Genomic DNA, 14,499 nt, shown 5'->3' on the forward strand with positions numbered 1-14,499 from the left:
AGAATCTTATCCATTAGCTAATATGCTCCAACATATTCCACATGGAGATACAATCTCCTCATCAGTCTCATTTTCAGAATCATGTTCACTCAAGGTTTGAAAGGTATTATAAGTGACAAAAAGTTTAAGTTGTTGTCCCTTGCTCTTACTGAAGCTAGTAGCTTTCACAAAACCATCAGAATCAGTATTCTCAGCCCCTAAAGGTTGCTTTTCCACCACAGCCGAGTGTATGTGAGAAGAGACTTTCGGGCTTGTTTCATGGCCCACACTTTCTTCACCTTACCAGTGTGTTGCTTGGTAAAGTTAGTCATAGTATGACCCATGCCTTTGCACCCAGTACAAGTGATAGGTAGCCATTCATAGTTGGCTTTCTGGTCAACTTTGACACCTTTCTCATTTAGAAAATGGATCAAACTAGGGAACTATTGATCAATGGTAACTTCAACCATCACCTTAGAAAACATGAACTTGTCCCTATTTTGTGTGGCTTGCTCACTTTGATCACAACCCCTATTTGTCCTGCAATTTCAGCCAAGCTCTCCCCCCCCCCCCAATTATTTAACATCCAACCCAGTTTTCCCTTTCCCACTAGAGAGACTTTCTCCACACCTCGTTTTCCCCATATCCATCTAACATACCCTTCCATTACATGCCGTGGAGGGTTAGCCCCAACAACATAGCATATTACAGCAAATTCCCAAAAGACAATCTCATCCTTAATGTCATCGATCAAGTTCAATTTGTGCAATTTTTGGTTGTTCAGTAATGTAAGATGAACTATTAACTCCATGGACTAGGTTTTGAAATCCATTTCGGGCTTGATTTTAACCTTTGGACTTATTTTAAAAACTCCTCTGGGCTTGGCTCGTTTTTAAATCCTTTTCTTTTTTAAGACTCAGTTAGTTCCCCCAACTAAATTTTAAAAATACTTTTCTGCCCCAATTAGAAATAATAAATATTTCTATTTAATAAAATACATTTAAATAAATATTTAAATGCAACTTTAATTTAAAATTTCTTTAAAAATACTTTATAATATAATAAATATATTTATAACTTAATAAAAATACGGGGTATTATAGTGGTAGTCTTGAGAAACATGTGGAGAAATAATCACTCTAGATAAGAGTGAACCACAACATGAAGTTCAACAACTATGGTCAAAATCAGAACCATCAGGTTCTTCATTACCAAATCAACACAGTTTGGCTCTTGATCGATTAAACAGAGCTAATTATGGGATGCCTCCCAAGAGATACAATTTTTGAAGATATGGTGGCCTATGCACTACAGGCTGCTGAAGAGGTGGTTCCTGACTATGATGATCCATCCACCTACAAATAAGTAGTTACATGTACTGAGTCTACCCAATGGCTTGCTGCAATGAGAGATGAGATGGAGGAACTTCATAAGATCAAACTTGGGAATTAGCCAAGTGGCCCCGAGACAAAAAAAAAAAAGCGTTGGGTCTACAAGAAGAATGAAGGAGAAACATTTGTTGAGGGTATAAATTACAAAACGTGAGTAGTAGCTAGAGGGTTCACTCAGAGAGGGGAGTAGGCTACAATGATATTACATACTTCCATCATGGTGCCACTAGCAATAGTTTCATATCAAGATCTAGAGCTTTGACAACTAGATGTGAAGACATCTTTTCTACATGGAGTGTTGGAAGAGGAGATATACATTACTTAGTCAAATGGTTTTCAGTTTCCTGGTAAGGAAGACTGTGTTTGTAAGATGAAGAAGTCCTTTTATGGACTAAAGCAGTCTCCAAGGCAGTGGTATAAGAAATTCAACATCTATATGATAGACATTGGCTACACAAGGAGTCCGTATGATTGTTGTGTTTACTATAGCAAGGTAGAAAATGGTTCTTTGATTTATCTGGTCATGTTATGTAGATTATATGTTGATAGCTGCAAAGAAGAAGTCTGATGTTCAAAAGTTGAAGGATCTCCTTAGTGTTGAGTTTGAGATGAAAAAATTGGGTGCGGCTCATAATTTCGAGGATGGAGATATATAGGGATAGGAAAAAAAATAATCTCTTCTTATCACATAAGGGATACATTCAAAGATTTACAACAAAAGCTGCAAATTCACATATGTTTGTTGCTTTTGCGTCTAGGTCTGCTGAGGAAAGGAGTACATGTCTCGAGTTCTCTATATATGCCAGTGCAGTAGGAAGCTTGATGTATGTAATGTACTACACGTACTAGACTCGGTCTTCCACAACGTGTTAGTGTTGTTAATAGTTTATGGTTGAACATGGCAAGTTATGAAGAGGATCTTTCGGTACCTAAAAGATACATCTGATGTTGGTCTCATTTATGGAGGTATGCAAAGTGTTTGGTGACAAGGTTTTTAGACTCTGATTATGTTGGAGATCTTGACAGTAGAAGATCTATGACTGGTTATGCTTTCACTCTTGGTGGTTCAGTTGTCAGTTGGAAAGTTACTTTTCAACCTATGGTGACTTTGTCTACTACAGAAGCAGAGTACATGACATTGACAGAAGCAGCAAAAAAAGGAATCTAGTTGAAAGAATTAGTCAGTAATTTGGGCCTGCATCATAATCAGGTATATTGTATTGTGATGTACAACCTAAGTGCAAATTTTTTAGCTAAGGATCAAGTCTAACATGAAAGGACTAAGCACATTGATGTAAGGTATCATTTTCTAAGAAATAATAAGAGAATTAGGGTGAACAAAGTGGGTAATGTTGGTAACCAACTGATATGTTCACCAAGTTGGTTCAACATAGCAAGCTTCACCATTATTTGGATTTGCTAAATGTTAGGAGTTGTTGATTGCCCTTTTGAGGGTAAAATATGAGGCAGAGGAGTTCTGGTACATCTTGTATTATTATGGTGTATATGGTACATCTATTATTTGTGAGAGAATTCAAGTCAAGGTGGAGATTTGTTAGAATATGCCTTGAATCAATCCCCTTATTACAACGTCCCAATACGGGTATATGTTATTCTTGAAGGAAATAATGCCCTTGGTCCAAGTATGCATATAATATTAAGTCTAATAAATGCGGTTCGGTATTAATTAACAAGTTAATAATTCAGTGAGATCAAGTGAGCTGAATGCCTAGCTAGAGGCCGCTTCAGTTCAAGTGGAATTAATGATATTAATCCACAGCTTACTCTTGACTGGACCCGTAGGGTCACACAAATAGTACGTAAACGGATCAAGTATTTAATGGCATTAAATACTCCATCTATGGATATTCGGAATCGACGGATCTTGGTTTCAGTGGGAGCTGAGATCGTCACAAGCAAGAAATGAATACTCCGGAAACGATGATATTGCCGGAAACGGAAATATGGATCGTATCGGAAATATAAATATTATCCAAGTCGTAGATGTTGCCGGAAACGGAAACATGGTACGTATCGGAAAATATTATTGGAAATGGAAATATTACCGGAATCGGAAATATTGCCGGAAACGGAAATATTGTCAGAATCGGAAATATTATCGGAATCAGAAAATAATTCCGGAAACGGAAATATTTAATATTTGTTCGAAACGGAAATTAATTCCGGAATCGGAAATATTAAATATTGTTCGTATCGGAAATGAATTCCGGAATCGGGAATTTAATCGGAAGTGCATCGTACGAATTAGCATCGGACGAGGCTTGCTAGACGAAGGCCCAGCACGAAGCCAGGCCCGCGCCAGCAAGCCGAGCGCCCAACATGGAGCTGCCACAGCCTCGCCGGGCCCAGCAAGGACTTTGGCGCGCGCACGCTGGACGTGCTGTTGGGCTGCGAGCAGCGGCTGCTCGTGTGGGCCGCAAGGCCTGCGCGGGTGGTGCGATGCTCGTGGCCATGCGATGCTCATGTTCGTAACGAATCCTAATCCTATCGGAATTCGTGTATTGATTAAATCCTAATCCTAATAGATTAAATTTATTATTTAGAGTTCAAATAGGATTCTAATTAATAAATCCAAATCCTAGTAGGATTATAATTCATTTTCCATACTTCTATAATAGGTGCCCAGGGTCATAATTTATAGATACAATTGAAGTATTCAAATGTAAGATTTTCAAGAAAAATCAGCCACTCTCTTGCCCCCTATTTAGCCGAAATCTATACTACCTTAAGGGCGATTCTAGTTGGTCAAGCTTAAGGCGGATCCGGACGTGCTGTGGACTATCTACGGAGGGACGACACTTGGAGTTCTAAAGACTTGTTCTTGTTCGGTTCGGGCGCAGCTAGGGAGGGCACGCTACAAAGTGTATGCATCTAAACTATGCTAAATAATTATGTGTAAATAATATGTTTCCTGGCTTTATGGTTTTTCCGCATGATTTATGTTTTGTCATATGTATCATAACCTAACAGTGGTATCAGAGCCTCTTATTATTTTCATAATCTAAATTGCTAAACATGGTTAAATATTACAAATTTGCAAGGAATTAAAATGGGTGATTAATTTTCGTAATTGTTAATTAATTGCAAAATTGCTTTTATTTAATTATATGTACGCAGTTTTTCGGCAGAATGTTCGTTACTCAACCAAATTGAGTGATTTTTATGTCAAATCCGCATGTAAAAGGCATTCTAAAATTTTGACAAAACAAGTATTTTTCGCCGAAACCCAGAATTCCCAAATTCGAAGCCTAACTATGACTTTTTGGAGGTTTTAGTTTTTCGAAAGCAAAAGTTTGTAAATTTAAGATGTTAAATTAAATATTTGCGATTCTTGTTGATAAATCTTGAATCTTTGATTGACCTACTGTATATGTTTAACAAGTTTGAATGCCTAGCCTTGTTAATTATACAACCTAGTTTGTAATTATGATTAATTTGTTGAAATTCGAATAATTTAGAATTGATTTGATTTTCATAATTAATTAATAATTTAATTAGGTACCAATGATTAAAAACCACCATAAAAATTGTTAATTTGTGTTAAATTTTAAATTTTTATGACCTAGATTTGAATCCATGTTAATCGGAAATTAATTGATTAATAAATTTTCGATTTTTCGCCCTAAAATTATGAAATTAATATGATTTATTAATTTGTCATTAATTTTGGAAATAAAATTTTTAATTTTTTATGCGATTCGCTCATAAAAGTTGCACGCACAAAGCAATGGACGCTACGTGTTACCCTTAAGGGGTGTTGTATAGTGCGGGCATGCGACGACGAGCAAGGGAGCTCGTCGCCCATGCGGTACGAATGCAGCGAGCAAGGCGAGTGGCACGCGAGCACAAGGCAGTGGCCCTGCCTTGCGTCGAGTGCTCGATGATGCATAGGCGGATGGGCGAAGAAGCAAAGCGAGCGAGTGATGGCAGGCGCGCGCGCGGGCAGCGAGGGGTGCCTCGCAGCACGAGCGCTGCCTTGCCCAGCCTCGCCAAGCAGTTGATGTGCTACGAAGCCAGCGAGCGATGCTGCGCGCAAGAGTGGCTTGGCTTGCTGCGTTTGCCAGTGGCTGCTGCTCGTGCCTTGCTGTGCGATCACTCGTGAGGGGCGATGCTGCCTCGTGGACTCGACGGGGCATGGGCGCAAGCCCATGGCCTCGTCTTGACCCGATTGATGTGCTTTGAATTTAATTTTAATTTTCAGTTCGGAAACGATTTTAATTAATTTAAAATTCGTAATTTAAATTGTTTTCTCGGATTTTAATTTTGAATATTATAATTATTATAAATTTATTTATACTAATTATTTTACTAAAATTAAATCTTGAATTAATTTAAATTCGTTTAATTCAACTGAAATAAATTAAATTAATGGATTCGATTATAAATTTATATGAGCTTTAAATTTTAATTAAAATTGTATGTTTCCGGTTAGACTAGAAATACATTTTTATGTTTAAAATTAGTAAAGCATATGAATTCATTGGTTTAAGTGGGCGCATTTTAGTCATAAACTCTTGATTAGGTCTACAAATCCTTTAAGGTTAAACAACTTGATTAGAATTAATAAGGACTGAATAATTGGTAGATTATTGGTGCCCTTGATTAATTGCTGCAAATATTTATGTGATGCACTAACCAGCTATGTGGGCCATTCATGATAATGAATGGATGAATGGTATATATTGTATATGTACTGTTTTGCAGGTTATGGAGTGACTAGTATGGCCCAAATAGGATAGAAAATATGGTCTGCGCACCATTAATTTGAATGTAATTGGTCTAATGCACCAAATTTGTTTTTCAATTTAAATATGGTCTGCGTACCATCAAATAGTTGTAATTAGTTTAATTATAGCTTATCCTATTTGAAGAAAATGGCGCCTCCCACGGTGAAATTCAAGACGGAGTTTTCAATCCATTTTCATGACGGACTTTGAAGTCGAAGCTTAAAGATGAAGTCGGGCCATACTAGATCACATTTATCTTATGCATGCTTTAAGTTATTTATTGCTTTAAATATGTCTTAATTATGCATGAGATTGTGGCTTGATTATGTTGCATGATTAAGGATTTTAGTTCACTTAAAATCTAACCAACATAGTAAGAGCCTTAAGTTCCAAACTTAAAAATTGAGTTAAAAGGTGTCATGCCAAAATAAACACTTACTTGGATATCCTTTACATCAATCTAGTAATAGTTTTCGCTCAGCGAGGTGTTACTTATTGGTCCTAAAGGGGTAAGGTACACAAATAATTGTGAGTACATGTTAGTTTTGGTGAAACTCAACGATATAAGTAAGGAGTCCTTTTATGTCGTGGCAAAATCGATAGGTTTACCTAATAAGTTCTTAGACGTACCTATCAACCAAGAGTAGTTTCTAGACTATTAGCAAAAGGCTTTTGCTTACCTAAAAGATTTTAGAATTGAGTCTAAATACATAATGTGCTTAATTCTTCAATGGATTTTAGGGTCTTGGAATCATTTTATTCACACCTGCCGGAACAATAAATTCGAATAAAATGCCAATAACTTGTTTAAATTGCATGATTGCTTTAATTTTCAAGTTATTACTCATGATAAATGTTTAGACTTTGCCTGCTTCAATGTATGTTTTAATTATTGTTTATAATTAAATATCTTGCACTGCAGTAAATCCTTTTAGAAAGGTAACAGTAAATTTCCTCGATTGGTAGTGAATCCAAGAACGATTCACGAAAAAGAGAGAAAGTGAGCAATTTAAAATGTACGTTTCTTATAGCGACTTTTATGGTTGTTTTCGAGTATCAAAATCGAATGACAAACCAATTGGTGCTTGTGAATTCAAAATACACTGTAGTTTTGAGATCATAAAGCATTGAGTTTAAACGCTCAGCTTTACCAATGGTTAACAACCTAAAATCTTTTTCCATATAATTCTCGAATGAGTCTAGACCCTAGACATCCGAATAGATAGATGCTTAGAGAACTTTACAAGCTTCTGGTAAGATCATCTAATTGAAACAAAATATTCAACATAAATTAAATGGTAAGAACCTTGTTGAAGTGACATTGGACATGTCTAACAAAGTATAAAAGTCAACACTAAAGAATTCAATTCTTAAGACTATAAGAAAGGGTACAAGAAATAGGAAAACAAGGAACAAATGAAAGGAATTTACGATTCCGTTTCTACCTATAAGTTTATGTTTAAAGAGAAGTGACCTAGCAATCAAACTTCCTTGGTATCATATACCGCTTGAGGTTCTTACTTCAGTAATAACTCAAACAATGGAAGCTAGGCTACACTAATGGCCTACAAGTGGGAAATGAAGTATGGAAATGCTACATTAGTTGTAGGGTCATCTAGTTTGTTTTAAGTCCTTTCAAAGGCTGGAACTTAATGGCTATTTTGTTCCATAATCAGCATACCTAAATTTCTGTTTTCAAACACAGAAAGACTTACATTCAAAAAAAACAAAAACAATGTTTGTTTGTTTATTTAAATGAAATGGTCAATTACGGGTTGAGTCAATATGCTTGATTAAAACAAACAACTCTTTAACAATAAAAACTTTACTAGGTTCAAATCAACCCCTTGATTTGAGTTTCACTAATCTTTGGCATTGTTTCTTAGACCATATCAACAAGTTAACATTCAAAAGCTCTATTTTGATGGACTTTTGAAAGTTCATTGATTTCTAGATCAATTCAAGACAAGCTAGTCTTACTTGTTGAAAGTAACAAAAGATATGAACTATTGTTAGAACGCCTAGACGATAGAGTTCAAAGCTAAAGAAAGGTTTTATGACTTTATTATTTCACACAGGTTTGAGTGAATATAAGTTTATTTACTCAATGTGATATAAGTTTGAATTTGTTTGGCTAGTTCAAAGATTCAGAAGTATAAGTCCCACTTGGCAAGAAATCATAAAGATCTAGGTTAGATCATGTTAATGATTACTTGAGACCAAATATGATCATCTATGATTGTGTAATGTAATTTCACGATCTAGCTCCATAAGATATGGCATATCTAAGTTGGAATGATCGAAGTCAATTAGTACTTGATTCGATCATTGATGAATCATAAAGAATTTTCCTATAATTTCTAAAACAAAATGCTCAACTACCACCAAACTAAACCAAATTCGTCAAAGCTATTGAAAAGTAATTTCAGAATATCTTTTCATAATATATCTAAAGAGTTCCTAAACTCAGTGGGAGCTTAGTGTTTGTTATTCAACAAACAAAGGCCCAAGTATAGATATATGTTTCATTGTGATTTATTCAAATGAGACACAAGGTATTGTTTCTACCACGAATTTTTGAGAACATAATGATTGTTTGCTCGAAATAATGTCCTTTTGGAGATTCATTTCCAAAATGACAAGTGGGAGAAAATAGACCTCGAAAGTCTTCGAGGCGAACAACAAACATAAACGGACATTTCAGAGGCTTTTCGAAGTGCTTCAGAAAATCCGAGCTTATTCTTTAAGGATTTTAGAAGTGGCTTTAAAGAATAGACATCTCTTAGAAGACTTTACAAGTGCTTCAAGAAGAACAGAATACTCAAAGGACTTTCAAGTGGCTATTGATATTCTATTTGTTGATGTTCTATACTCAAGTAGGCATAGAGTACAAGTCACTGGAACTATGATATTCTTCTATTGGATAGTGAAGAAACATAGAGTTCGGGTCAATGAAACTATGAGATTCTTCTATTAGATAGTGAAGAAACCTACAACTTGCAGTCAAACTATTATCATGTAGATTAATAAGTTTGTGACTTGTAAGAAAGCTATGACGAAACCTAGATTCCCTAAAATGGTTAGAGGCCATATATAGACTCAATGTTTTAAATGTTAGAGGCCATAAAACATACTCAATGTTTTGATGACAAAATTGAAATTTTGTTGATTTGCAATAATAGTTTCACACCTATTGGTTGCAAGTTTGTTTTAAGAATAAAAACCATCAAACATGAAATTGTGTTCACACACAAAGCTAGATTAGTTGCTAAAGGTTACAAGCAAATTCACGGTGCGGATTGTGTTGAAACCTCATGCAAAATCGTAATGCTTAAGTCTATAATTCAAGCAATGATTGCATATTGGTACATATGGCAATTGGATGACAAAACGTATTCCTCAATCAAATGTTGGAAGAAAACTATGTACATGGCATGTCACATGATTTGTGGATCCAAATAATGCTTGAAATGAATGCTAGCTTATGAAATCTAAGTACAGATTTAAGCAAGCAATTGGGAATTGGAATTGTATTTTAGTGAAGCTAATAAATATTTTAGTTTCATAAAATGTACATGATTCTTATAGATATATAAGAAGTTTAGTGGGAGTACATAAAAACTTAATTGGTCCTATGTGTATCACACACATATCTCTCTATTGTGAAATAACATTCAAATGCTAATGACTTAGGTTTGAAATTATTCATCAATGATGGACCAAGGCGAAACTTAGTACATACTGGGTATTAAGATCTATTTACAAAGATCTTATGATATTTTTTTGGATTAAGTAATGGCATTTACTAAATCAAACACGAAAGACTCCATTGGAGATATTCGACCCATGTGAATAAATCTAAGTAAAGAATGTTTGAACTATGTATAAACATTTACTAAGCTAAACATCAAAGGATCTGAATAGATTCTTAACCTATATTATATGTCAAAGAATTTAGCTGGATTTAGTATCTACTGAAACTAGATGAGCTAAAGTTACATGATTAGAATTCAATTGGGAATTATTCTGCAAAAGAATTTATCATGTATGATATAATATGAGGATCGCCAAAAACGTATCGTATGAATTTAGGCATGACGAACATATACCAATCTCTATTGATCTAAGTGAAAATCAACTAGATTGAAATCAAGAAAAACTTATGGTACTTGAAAAGGTACATAGGATTAGTTCGTGATTCAAGGAAATAAAGATATTCTAAATATTGATGCTACACGCATAAACACTGGTAAAGGATCAAGCAAGATCCCTTTGGGGTTAACCATTGGCAAGGACGAGCTATAGAGCATCGTGTTTTGAAATGGCAACATGGATTGGAGACCATGAGTTGTTGCGTGGGAAATAAAATATTAATTTCTATGTTCTAAGATACAGCTGGAAAGTCTTCCACATATCTGTGAACTGCTTGGATAAGTAAAAGCATCACTAGCAACCTAAACAGTTGAAGTAGAAGTACTTATTGCCTAAGAAGCAATAAAACAGAGTTGTTTGTATTAATGAGTTCTTCATTGAACTTAGGTAGATCACATGTCTGCTGACTTGATGATTCTTCATTGAAAAATGCGTAGAACCACTCTTGTAGCTGGACAGACTAGATCACAAAATAAACATACTCAGAAGATCTTATCATCATATCTCGAAGAACATTCGAGAAAAGGATATCAAGATTGGCAAAGCATGATAACTAAACCTATGCAACAAGTGAGAAGCAACACTCACATTGTAGCACTGAAAATCAAGCATAGCTTTGAATTCCATGAATTGTTTTAAAGATGGGTTCGAGGCCCATGGTTGTAAAACATTGGGGTTGAACATTTATCATATATGAAATAAATTTTCATATTCCATTTAATCTTGGTTTAGTATTAAATGATGAGTCCCTTCAAATTTGACGATATATTCAAGATAGACTGTCAGGACCAGTCCTGTGACTAAGAAATGTCTATCAAGTGAACTTGAATGTCAAAGGTTGAAAATGGTCCCTGGTCGGAGTTTTCTATAAAGATGGACGCATAGAAAACGTTAGACGACTAGAATGCAAGATGACTAGTAGTTCTGTTTCTTGAACTATGTGGACATGGCAATGTCGTAATCGTTTGCATAGATACTTACTTTGGGAAGACTAGTATCGGACAGACCTATGAAACTTTACTGTAAGAGATGAAAATCTGTCATAAGTAAATTTCATTAAAATTATTAGACACTAAATCCTCAATACTTGAGTGATTTGAGATTACTTGTTTGAGAACTGGTTGCTTTGACGTTGACCAACCGTCGCACCGTAAAAGGAGGCTATAAAGGCAACGCTCAGGTAATCACCTATCAAACAAAGTCTAATCTCAAGATCACAAGATTGGGATTGTCCTCCCATAAATCGGGATGAGATGCTTAAAAGTTGTACAAGGCCACTCGGGGAGCTAGAAACTGTAAAATGCATGGCCGTGCTCGGATGAATCATAGGCTATGATTATCTGTTTATTTGATCAGTTAAACTCTGAAACCGAGAAACACCTCTGGACATAATAAGGATGACAACTCTTACCTTATGTTCAAGAGCAAGCATCGAGCGACAAAGGAATTAGGAAATGCACACTTGTCCCTAAGGACAAGTGGGAGACTGAAGGAAATAATGCCCTTGGTCCAAGTATGCATATAATATTAAGTCTAATAAATGCGGTTCAGTATTAATTAACAAGTTAATAATTCAATGAGATCAAGTGAGCTGAATGCCTAGCTAGAGGCCGCTTCAGTTCAAGTGGAATTAATGATATTAATCCACAGCTTACTCTTGACTGAACCCGTAGGGTCACACAAATAGTACGTAAACGGATCAAGTATTTAATGGCATTAAATACTCCATCTATGGATATTCAGAATCGACGGATCTTGGTTTCAGTGGGAGCTGAGATCGTCACAAGCAAGAAATGAATACTCCGGAAACGATGATATTGCCGGAAACGGAAATATGGATCGTATCGGAAATATAAATATTATCCAAGTCGTAGATGTTGCCGGAAACAGAAACATGGTACGTGTCGGAAAATATTATTGGAAATGGAAATATTACCGGAATCGGAAATATTGCCGGAAACGGAAATATTGTCAGAATCGGAAATATTATCGGAATCGGAAAATAATTCCGGAAACGGAAATATTAAATATTTGTTCGAAACGGAAATTAATTCCGGAATCGGAAATATTAAATATTGTTCGTATCGGAAATGAATTCCGGAACCGGGAATTTAATCGGAAGCGCATCGTACGAATTAGCATCGGACGAGGCTTGCTAGACGAAGGCCCATCACGAAGCCAGGCCCGCGCCCAGCAAGCCGAGCGCCCAACATGGAGCTGCCACAGCCTCGCCAGGCCCAGTGCAAGGCCAGGCCCAGCAAGGCCTTTGGCGCGCGCACGCTGGACGTGCTGTTGGGCTGCGAGCAGCGGCTGCTCGTGTGGGCCGCAAGGCCTGCGCGGGTGGTGCGATGCTCGTGGCCATACGATGCTCATGTTCGTAACTAATCCTAATTCTATCGGAATTCGTGTATTGATTAAATCCTAATCCTAATAGATTAAATTTATTATTTAGAGTTCAAATAGGATTTTAATTAATAAATCCAAATCCTATTAGGATTATAATTCCTTTTCCATACCTCTATAAATAGGTGCCTAGGGTCATAATTTATAGATACAATTGAAGTATTCAAAGGTAAGATTTTCAAGAAAAAGCAGCCACTCTCTTGCCCCCTATTTAGCCGAAATCTATACTACCTTAAGGGCGATTCTAGTTGGTCAAGCTTAAGGCAGATCCGGACGTGCTGTGGACTATCTACGGAGGGACGACACTTGGAGTCCTAAAGACTTGTTCTTGTTCGGTTCGGGCGCAGCTAGGGAGGGCACGCTACAAAGTGTATGCATCTAAACTATGCTAAATGATTATGTGTAAATAATATGCTTCCTGGCTTTATGGTTTTTCCGCATGATTTATGTTTTGTCATATGTATCATAACCTAACAATTCTACACTAGGGTTATTAGTTTTGGTCCTATTTTCTAGGCTTTTCTGCATCTGTCTAGAGAGTACTATATAAACTTTATAGGTCATAACTTAATTTTATTTTGTAAACTATACTCTTCAAGATCAGTAAAACTTTCATCTCCTCTGTCAATGGACATAGCTAACACATTGTTAGTGAATCACATCAAATTTCTACATTATTTATAATCTTTCTTGCTTTACGTTATTAAATTCTTATATGAGACTTTTTTATTGGATTCTTATGATCTCTTTATAAAAATGTTGTTCTAATCAATGTATGTAATAATTTTCGACCATCAACATATGCAGGAAACCATACTGTATTAGTACTTTGTTAGTGCGTGGTTAGAAGTTTAAGGGTGAGTTTATCCAGGTTTTAGCTCGAGAAGAGTCACCGAAAAAGTTTTAGACAAAATATTGAGGATAACGCAGTTATATGATAGAATATCGAATATAGTAGAGTTACGTTATAACTAGGCTATATGATATAAGATAGAAGTCTATATGAATTAGGAAACCTATGAAGAATAGGAGATCTAGTTTGTATTATAAATAGAGGCGTATGCCCACGTATATCAAAAGACACAAGACCATATTCGATATTCTATCATATAGGTGCGTTATCCTCAATACAAAACCATGCGGTGAATTGTAGCAAAACTAGACAAAGTCTTAAGTTGGATTTTGAAATACAAAATTGTGCTGAATAATCTGAGTGGAGAATGCATAGATTAAAAATTTTGATTTTTTTGTGCCCAATAATACTTTAAACAGTTGCATAAAGAATATTTTATAATGTTTCAACTAATTAAAATGATAATCGTGACATTTTATTTGTATTGAAAAAAAAAAAGTTGGTAAGTAGCTAGCTAAAATTAAAGCTGTTGGAGATGCGGGGGATCGAACCCCGTGCCTCTCGCATGCAAAGCGAGCGCTCTACCATTTGAGCTACATCCCCAAGGTGTTAAGTTTAACTCCATAATTTATATGGCAGTCCACCTTAACTGTTGCTTCCCTTGTTCCCGCCCAAAAGAGAGAGACCGCAGTCGAACCAAAAGTTAAACACAAATTCTTATTTACAATGGGTGTACAATAAATATTGTACACCGGAGCAAAAGTTAACTCAAAATGCTTAAAAGTTAAGCTTATATATGTAAAAGTTATGTATTTTTTAGTGATAAATTTTTTAATTTTAGTAAAAATTATTTCTTTAAAATGGCAAATAATGTATAAAATTAATCATTTAACCCTTTAAAAAGTTTATCTATCAATTTTTTTATTATTAATATAAAAGTTAATCAAAACTAGGTTAAAGTTACAAAAAATTG

At 35.5% G+C, this 14,499-nt stretch overlaps 1 non-coding gene across 1 annotated transcript; it reads right to left on the bottom strand.

Annotated features, from left to right (window-relative positions):
* Positions 1 to 14,056: 14,056 nt before the first annotated feature.
* TRNAA-UGC (transfer RNA alanine (anticodon UGC)) lies at positions 14,057 to 14,129 on the bottom strand. Its single transcript has one exon. It is a non-coding gene; the product is annotated as a tRNA-Ala (tRNA).
* Positions 14,130 to 14,499: the final 370 nt, after the last annotated feature.

Source organism: Spinacia oleracea, chromosome 4 (genome assembly GCF_020520425.1).
Source record: "Spinacia oleracea cultivar Varoflay chromosome 4, BTI_SOV_V1, whole genome shotgun sequence".
In the NCBI taxonomy this organism is placed as follows: domain Eukaryota; kingdom Viridiplantae; phylum Streptophyta; class Magnoliopsida; order Caryophyllales; family Amaranthaceae; genus Spinacia; species Spinacia oleracea.